This window comes from Chrysoperla carnea, chromosome 1, assembly GCF_905475395.1.
Source record: "Chrysoperla carnea chromosome 1, inChrCarn1.1, whole genome shotgun sequence".
NCBI classification, from domain to species: domain Eukaryota; kingdom Metazoa; phylum Arthropoda; class Insecta; order Neuroptera; family Chrysopidae; genus Chrysoperla; species Chrysoperla carnea.
This window is the reverse complement of record NC_058337.1, coordinates 35,332,112-35,342,504: the sequence shown is the minus strand read 5'-3', so window position 1 is coordinate 35,342,504 and position 10,393 is coordinate 35,332,112.

The window sequence follows — 10,393 nt, the reverse complement described above, 5'->3', positions numbered from 1 at the left end:
AATGATACCTTAAATATCGAGATTCATCGAGCGATTTTGAAGATACCAGGCAATAAAGAAATTTACAAGCATACATACAAGATACGGGCGATAAACATTCCCACTCCTCGACAGTCGGGTAAAAATATCGTTAATACACGGTAAGAAATGTATTGCGTTTACTACAATGCTGGAATGATATAGAGACAGATACTGTAGTATCTATGTTAGCATAAGTAATATTACAGTATTGAATAGGGGAATCCGCCAGCAGTTTTGTTATATCTCCTACAAGTAATGATCTGACGCTCATACTGCATTGACTCGTCCGCCATAACTAATCCCTCAATCTTTAAATCGGTATAGCGTTCACACCGATATTGCCATAGTAATATCCATAAAAAAATTTTACCGTGTAGAATACTTGAAAGTACTAATACAGAAGTAGATTTTATAATCACCTATTTTTATAACAATCATCTTAACATAAACAGTGTAAATTGTTTGAGGTTTCTAGAGACACTGGATAATTGAATTAAACGACCGAAAACATTCAACTATCTTCTATATATGATAACGTCCCCACATATATACCTTCCTAATCCTGATGGGATGAACATGAAAGAACTAGAGTATAATGGTATACGGTATACGGTACCATCTTCAAGTTAAAGAAAACACAAGAAGACATCCCTATCGTATTTACTCTCTTTTATGTGAAGCGTATTAGCATTTCTTTATTACTTAATTGTTTCATTTAAGATTTTGTACGTAGTTATCCTTCAAAAGTTACATTATTTTCAGCATGATTTACATTAGCACAATTTCTCTACATAAAACTCTATTTATCATTACATTTTGATGTGTGAAGAGGAGAAAACGATAGACATGCTGTTCTGGCAATTTTTATATAGACTTTCAAGCAATGAAAATAATTCACGAAGAAAACATAAAAAAATAATATGATTAATTGCAAAAACTGGAACTGATATAATGAAATTTCATAAAACATAATTTCAAAGTCAGGAAGATTTTTAAGGATTGGAATGATTAATTCCAAAAATTTAAAGGCTTGTTTATGATATTAAAATATTTCCAGTGAAGTTTAGACTCATATATGAAATAAGTAATTAAAGATATTGGAGAAGTTTCCTCTTTCTTCACTAATACACGTAACACCCATTTATAAACATGTCAATCGATACGGTTTCAAATGCGACCATGTTCCAAGATAATAATCGCGCCCATTGTCATAACATAGGCACACTTTATATAAATATACGTAATATTTTGAAAATAACTGACAACTTGACAATATGGCTCGCAGTCAATACGGTCTTCTCAATCACGCTTAAATTTTTTAGTTCTAGGAGCAGATTATAATATGGCGGATACAAAAAAACTTATTAATAAGTACGAATTTTTTGTTGTTTTTTTTTTGGTAAAACGCATGCAACCAAATTTGTATTATTTTTCCAAAATACTATTTTAAACTCGAATAGGTTTTCATAGCAAAATCAAAAACCCAATCTCAACTCAGAAAAGCGAGTATTCATTCAAAATTAACGTAATTGCAACCCTTGAAATCCATTACCAAATATACCTTTGAATCACTCATCAACTTTAATAATTTCAGTTTTCTCAAGATTTTTTTCGAGATTATCAAAAAATTGTGAGTTTAAAACTGTTTTGTATAGCATGAAGATGAACCTGTAAATCGACTATGAAGTGTTTGTGTATGAATTGTATCTAGTCTTCAAAATTGGTGCATGAATTGCAAAGAATGAAATAATACTACTACACGAAACGGAACTTTAAGACTACACAGAGGAAAATTGCGATTTTTGGAATTCGGATCTTCAGTAAAGTTGGATACCCAATAATTATCGTCAATGAGTCCACGTATTCATTGAAAAATTAAATCTCACAAGCTAGTATAATAAAATTGACAAATTTAATGTTTTAAATTTTTTTGACGAAATTCAGTTCATCTGTACTTTCTGATCCACTTCGTATTTTTAATCACTAAAAGACATGGGAAATGTCATGTTCATGATTGTCATTTTTATCCATTTCATAAAGCAAATTAATTTTACAAGAGTTTTTCATATACTGCATGCGAAAGAAATAAAAAAGAATTCAGTCAAATATTTCTATTAAACTATTGATTGTATCAAAAAGTCGGCGAACATGCTACGGTGCAGCTTTTAGCGTGCTTAGAAATTTGAATCAACATACACTGAATCAAAAATAAAAGCAGCATCTTTTGAAAACATATTCATTTTGAATCAAATACTAAAACCATTTTTCCTCTAAATTTATCTTTTCTTTTCAGCAAAAATTTTAAACCATTTTCTGGCATGAGACTATAATAAAAAAGAAATCTCTTAATTAGATACAACTTCAGTTAATAGTTTCAAAAGAAATAAAAGTTTCAGGTTTTTCCCTTAGAAAAAATCAAAAAAGTCCAAGTCTGTAGATATTAAACCCCTGCGGGACTCAAATTTTTTCACCTTCAAGGAAATTAAATTTCAAAGATTTCTTTATCGGTAACTAACATTTTAGAAAATCATCCGATTGAAATCCGAGGGAAGGTCAACTTCCTTATTCAAGCTTTTGCTCCATATTTACCATCTTGCATATTTTTTTTTTTTTTGGGTTTGGTGTTATGGTGAAGCGCGCGGGTTTGGAGATTTGCGTATTATCTCTGACCCATTTGTTACACCATGGCTATTAAACATACCAAGATACTACATATATACTTTATGTATGGTAAAGTAAAAATCATTATGAAACTCATAATCATGTAAATGAACTTTATTTTAATTGCGTTTTGTCAGTTTTTCATAATCACACAAATGACTACGTTTTATGTATAAAGTTTGAAAAAAACTTTGAGAACCATTATAATATATAAAACATTAATAACAGAATTATATTCTATATTTATAGTAAAATATTGTTTTTAATACACGTGAGTATAATTGCATAAAAACGGGATTATCAAGTAATGTTCAATTTAGAATTTTAGACTATGTAATATAAGAATATGTAATGCTTTTTTTGAAATTAATTTTTCTTCTTTATATTCATCATTTTTCTTCAACTAAAGTACATTATTAATAATTTATAATGGGTCCTACATCGTCATCCTAACTAATATTATAAATAAATGCGAAAGTAACGCCTGTCTGTCTGTCGGTTACATTTTCATGCTAAACCGATCAATCAAATTGGATAATTACCGGTATAGAAATAGATGGGACCTTGCGGAAGGCTCCTTTTTATATAGGACAAAACACATTAATTACGACATTAAATTAGTTTAATTTCGTTTAGTATTCATAGATGGCCTTACATGTATTAGATCATAGATTTGAAAATAGTTTCGATTATAACGACATTGAAGGCACCAAATAAAGGCCTATAAGGCCTTTGTCCTGATGTCGATTTCAATGTACCTTTGGTTTAAATTTGAAAATGTGCGAGAAAAGATGGCAAGATCTGAACTCAAAGTTTTTTGTGAGTAAGATCTTAAATAAATTTTTTACTGAAAAGCGAAAAAGGAAATTTAGTTTTTACAGATAATACACAGTTTTACAGATAATACACAGTCAAAAAACAGTACTAGTTGCAAGAAAATATATTCTTAACATGATAGCAAATAAATATTTTCATACTTAGATAGCAAGTAATTATTTTCTTGAATTAAATTGCTATACGAACATCAAATGAGGCCAGTAAACGGCTTAACTTCAATCAATCCAGTAGTATTATTTCTCTTGGGTGAAGTGTCCAACTGTCTTAATACTGAACCTAAATAGCCATATCGCGAAAACGACTTGGGTAAAATATCCAAAAATTTGGTTTATTGTTACTAGATCAATAGGCAAACCACTTTAGATATAACGGTGAGGTTTATCTGTATAGTTAAAATCTTGTACTGGATTGACAATTGGAGAATAATCGAAATTCAATTTTTTCTACCTGCACAAGCTGTGTAAACCTGGGCGTAAATCAGTCCAGCGCGCCAGTAAATTTTTTAAGTAAGTTAGAGTGATGATGAAGTAGTATACTTTAGATATTTGTAGAATCAGTCCGTTGCAAGAAACCTCAAAGTAGTTGCCAGTTTTTCATGGAAAGAAATAGAATTTCTCATGACTGTGTTTTTCTTTTGTATTCGAGGAGTTACAAGTAGCATCAGGTTTTAATAGACTTTTTCATTCATCCCCAAATCTTTACGATAATCTATAGCATCCACATCTCTATGTGAGCCAATCGTTACACCGTACTTGGCATTTCCGCTTCTTTTTGTACTTCATGACCATTTACAAACCGACTAAAGCGACCGCATCTTCTTGTTCATTCGCCATTTGTCGACTGATTTTTATCTTGCGATTTACAGTAGCTTATGTGGGCTTTAGTTTGCACAGGTATATCTTTTTGGTTTACCGATGCAAGTCTACCTGACAGGTATGTCTTTCCGATTTACTTGTGCAGATTTACCTTCATACCTTCAACATAAACACAAGGTATAAAATCGTCATAATTATTACATACAAATATCATAAATAACTTGAAGATAAAATCCTTAACGATTCACTATAATAATAAACTAGAAATTTCTATTCAATTGTCAATAAGAATAAAAGAAGACAAAAAATACACACACACACATAAATAAATAGACGAGCCATCATGTACGACAATTTTGTATTTTATTTATTTAATAACATAATACTGCTATGCGTTTTAATAACTTTTTTTTTTATTTTATGTGTTGTCAGTTCGAATTGTTGGACACTTCGTTTGTTTGGTTTACTGGATTTAGTTTAGTTTTTAGATAACACAAAATAATATTGAGTAGTAAGAAATTGTGTTTGTATGGTACATGTTTGTATGTCCTACGTACTACGTGGATATATGTGAATTTGTAAGTAAGTATGGAGCAGTAGAGTAGGTACGAAGAACGAACGAGATGGTATGGATGAATAAGGGTTTTGTCCTTCCTATAGAAGAGAATGATGCTTGTTGTGTATGTTAGAAAGTATATTCATCCTCCAATTGGGGTGGTTTATAGTATTATAGTGGCGACCATGTTGTTGTGTATTAATGCTGCTTAGGAATTGTGGTTTATATGTTATGGCAGAATGTCTCGAAAAAATTATTAAATGAATCTTTGAATGAAAACCAAATAATTACAGAAGCCTGAATGTATCACTCTAAATTTATGAGAAACTGGCGCTACACTAGCATATTTTCGAAATGTGTACTACCCACAAGTATAAGTCCAACTTTTAATAAGAGCACTTGTGACTTGTGGGATTATGGAAACGAACCTTTTCGAAAATGTCAGTCGGTGATGACTATCGTTTAATCAGACAGTACCGAAACTGTCTGTAATTATTAATAATTGTATGTCCGGATTTAATAATAATATGATAATGCTTATAATTTGTCTTATGTAGTTGGTTAAAAATTTTCTTTACTTAAAAATATAATGCTTTCATCGTTGATGTTTTTCTTTTGCATCTGCACATTCCTAATCCGTGTAACTTTTACTAAGTTGGCATCTACCTCTCAAAGTGATGAAAAATATGTTTACATTTTCATGTCCATGTCAGGCATCTTCATTAACCACTGCTTAATCAGAGAGTAAGTTAATAATTACATCGGACGATTTTTAAATTTAAAGAATAGGAATAATTCTAGTTATATCCCTGCAGCTCGTAAGGATTATTGATTTGGACAGTTGATTATACTTAAAAACGTTAACTATGATAAATCAAAGAAAATGCTAAACTCTCCTCTTTATCCGGAGATCAGGTTTGATACGCTGGATGAAGCCCAAAATTTGAGAATAAATTTGTTGAAAGTAGAATGGCAAAATTTCAAGCTAGTGAAAATTGTAGACTACCGCAACTGAACAAACCAATGAAATGGTATTTCGATGGAATTGCATATAGAAAAATCAAATATAGAATACGTCTTGCTTGAAACTTGCAGCTAATTATTGAATCCTGGGCATATACAATAATTAATTTACTTGCCAATTTACTGCAGATTTACGTGCAATTTACAGCAGATTTACGATGGCGGATCACATAACTTTGTCAAACACCACTTGGTATAAGTTATATTGTATTAGTAAGAATTGTGGATGAATATCTCAAACAGGCATTCACAGCACGTAAACCAAACGTGGTGCAAGAATATAAAAGATTGTTGTCTACTTTACTGCAGTGGTGCTAACTCAACATCCGTACATACATGTACACTGCACAGTACATATACAGATGTATAAACCTAAGCGTCGTTGGTCCAAGTATTGTCGTAATATTATGTGCTGTATTTCTAGGTGATTGGGAACATTGTGACGGACAACACGACAGACCATGCCAATGGACAAGTACATCTCACTTTTTTATTATTATTTACAAATATATACAATATATATACAGAGTGGTCAAAAAGTCCCATACAAACCGATTTTGTCCGACCACAGACATCAATTTAAACATTTTGTTATATTTCCTTACGCATTTCTGTATCATAGATAGTAGATCAATATGATTTCTGATCAATTTAGAGATCAAATCACTATTCGTCATATTTTTACTTTACTTTTTCATATCTTAGCTACGTGTTGTTGATGTAATAAAAATTACAACATGTAATAAAAAATGGGTATATAATTTATACAGGCGAGTTTAAAATCTAGATGTCGCGAAACTTATTTTGCGTCAATACTTTAATTTTCTCTTGTGATCTTCGACTGGCCTATTATATGACAAAATGAATTTATAAAGAAAATTTATTGAAAATAAAATTTTTTTATTCAATTTTTCATTATAAATTAATGACATTAATCGTTTTGCATTAAAAAATTATGTTATTAAAAAAGTCTTGGCTTTGAATCTGTGTTCGAAGAGTACATTAAGATTCTTAATTAAATATACAAGATATTAGAAAGACCCCGAAACCAGCTAAATACAGAAAATAACTATTCAAATTAAGATGAGCATTTCTGTGGACTGTATTATGCATTTTGTTAAAATATATTCCCTTCAGGACCCACATTGTGGAATATATTTTCACAGAAAATAATGTTTTGGAATCAATTTTCTGTAAAAATGGAGGTAAATAATTTTTTCGAATTCTGATATTGATTGAAAGTAACCTTGAATTTTTAGGTCACTGAAAGATGAAATCTAACTGGTCCGCGATAGAAGTTAACTGGCATTAAATAACAAAGTTATTCCTCATAAAAAACCAACAACACGAAACATTTTGTCGACAACTTCATAGATTCAGCAAAAATTGAATGAATTTTCTTTTATGGAAATAAGTTTTTACTCATAATAAAAAGAAATTGAGAAAAAATTTAAAATTAGAAAGTCTGTGTCTTTTTGGATTTTGTACAAACATTAAGAATTTTGATGCTATTAATTATTAGGTAATTTGAAATGTATCGTAGTTTGATATTTATAAACAATTATTTCGAAGGGCAGAAATAATTTTTTCTGTATTGGCACAGGGAAATAGTAAAAGTGGTTTTTTTTTTAAACTTTTGCCTATTGCCTGCAATTGAAATAAATATATTCTATTCGAGGTATTTTGTATATCATTTTTGGGAAAATATTTTTATGTGAAACATTCTCTCTATAAAGCTTATGTGCATGTTTCAAGTTAAATGAAACATACCTTATACTTGTGAACGACACATTTGGTGTCAGTTACTTACTGTTTTGCATTTTGATTAAGTTTTATTTATTATACCATTTATGTTAAATATATCAAGGTATACTAAGTTTAGTCTCAAGTGTGTAACGCTTAAAAATATTGATCCTACCAACAAAATTTTAGCCCATTTCCGGTTGTCTGTCGTCTGTCTGCTCGTCTGTCATCACGATAACTCAAAAACGAAAAAATATATCAAGTTGAAATTTTTACAGCGTGCTCATAAAGTAAAAAGTGAGGTCAAATTCGTAAATGATTAACATAGGTCAATTGGGTCCTGGGCACGTAAGACCCGATCCATCATGTAAAACATTAGAGATAGAACAAAAGTTTAAACGTAAAAAATGTTCCTAAAAAAATAAACAACTTTTGTTTGAAACATTTTTTTTGTTAACATCACTGTTTACCCACGAGATCGCAAATTAGATTCAAATTTTATAGTATGTATTATATGGGAAAATTATTTATGAATATACTTATATCTAAAAGTGGACATCTTGCCTTACTTACGTGTCGTCAAAAAACAAACGATTGCGCCATCAACACTGTCTATACATGGTATTTCAATAATTAACTTAGTCAATTGTTTGTTTTCACTTGTTTTTTAGGTACGTTTCTTGTATTAAATAATATTTCAATAAATTAGAGAAAGTATACTGGTTTTTCAATTCAAAATTGGAATTAAAATTATTATTATCTTACATTATTTTCAAAAACTTAATAACTGCGAAATAAGTTGAAAAAAATATTTATCCTTAAAACCTTCAAATTCGTATTGAAAATATATTCAGTGGAATTGGCATTCTTTTTGGGCATTTAGGATTGTCTCTAAATACAATATAAAAATTTTTAATTCAAATGAAAGAGATTTACTGCTGTCCAAGATTACTGAAGCCAATGATATTTAGTATTATTTGTATTATATAGTAAAAGCCTGAAAAAAAATTTTTTTCATGTCACTTCACCGAAAATTGGATTATTTAAGTATAACTATATCCAAAAGAACAACTTTAGGAGCTATACTATTATATTATCACGTGATATATGGTCTCGGTGCTGTAAACGATACCCACCCAAGCTCCATGTGCGTTAGTTTTTAACAGCGTCCCATTGCAAAAACCGTTTTTAAAATTTTCCGGGAGGTTGCATTCTGATTTTTTCATATTTTTGGAGGAATGAAAATGGTAAAAATTTTCAAATTTTATGAATTTTTTACTGGAAATCTGGAGTTTCTGAACCAGTTAGATCAATATTATAAATTTGGTGAAAAAAAAATTAGTTTAAACAATATCCTACCGGGTTACCCACCGGCAAACTGCACTTTTACGTTATTCAAGATTATGTTTTAAACGAGATCCTGCAAAAATTTTCCATGCAAAAATTTAGTATGCTCAATAACGGATTTTGCCGGGACTAAATGTTACAATTGGGATTTTTTAATTTTTCATTCTAAAAATATCTTTTTATTTGACAAATATTTTATTTGATTTATAGGTGAACCACCTAATTTTTGCAACAGACTGAACATGAACTGTTCCTACCACTTATGTTAAAATTAAATATCAGAAAATTTACTTAAAACTGATGATTGTATTTTGTGTATTTGTCTACGAACAACGTACATTTTATTTATTCGTAGTAGTAATAGTATGCTTTCTTAGTAAACCTACACCACCATAGTCTAAAAAATATATATCTTTTGCTACGTTTATGCAGAAATGTCTAAGTGTACCTACTTACTTACATACACAGAAGAGCATTTTAAGTAAAAAGGCTTGTAGTGTTGTTTCACAATTTATTTAAGGGATTTTGTGTACTATCTTTATTTATCATACACAAATATACTTCTTACATTTCTTCAAGTGCAATGGTAGTGTTGACAAAGAATTGGTTTGTTTTCAAGTATAATAAAGCTCCTTTTTCTTGTGGTTTCTTTGAAACGCATACGATTTTCCTGTTTATAGAAAAGCATATTATAATAAAATATTTTCATCAAATTATTTATTCATGATGACTAATCCTTGAAAGTGTAATTTGTTATCACTGTATCTGTAAGAGAAGTAGAGCGGAGGCTGGTGTGTATCCCCCTTCTTTCTCCGTGGGAGTTTTCGACGCATACATTTTTTTTGTATTGGTTTGCACTTTAAGGTTTTAGGTGTTTGCTACTTGCAAATCACAGTATATCTCGGAAAATCGCGAAAAATCATGAAAACTACCAAATATTAAATATATTTGTTGAATTCTTTGCTCCTAATAATTTTTTTTTTTTTTTTTTTTTTTTTTTTTTTTTTTTTTGTTCTGATGAACTTTAAAAATGTCTGATGAGAAGCCTTTAAGTTTAAAGAAACGTGAAGCATCAAAATTACAGGGCACAATATGTATTATTCATTTTAATGAAAATAAATCAAACACTTTACTAAGGCTATTTTCGGTCCAATCATTTCAAAATGTTTGTGACAATGTTGAAGTAAGACGCGCTGGAAGTATGTGAGAGGATCGGCGGTGAATTTTTTACCTGCAATTTTCATCGAGCAAGAGTCACGACCTTGTTCTTTCGTTTCCGTTACAATTCTTTTAAATCCTTCCAATCCTTTCCAAATTTTTTGAAAATAACAGAACTTTTCGGCCGCTATTTGGATTTTCACAATTTTTCAGTTTAGAATTGGATTCACCA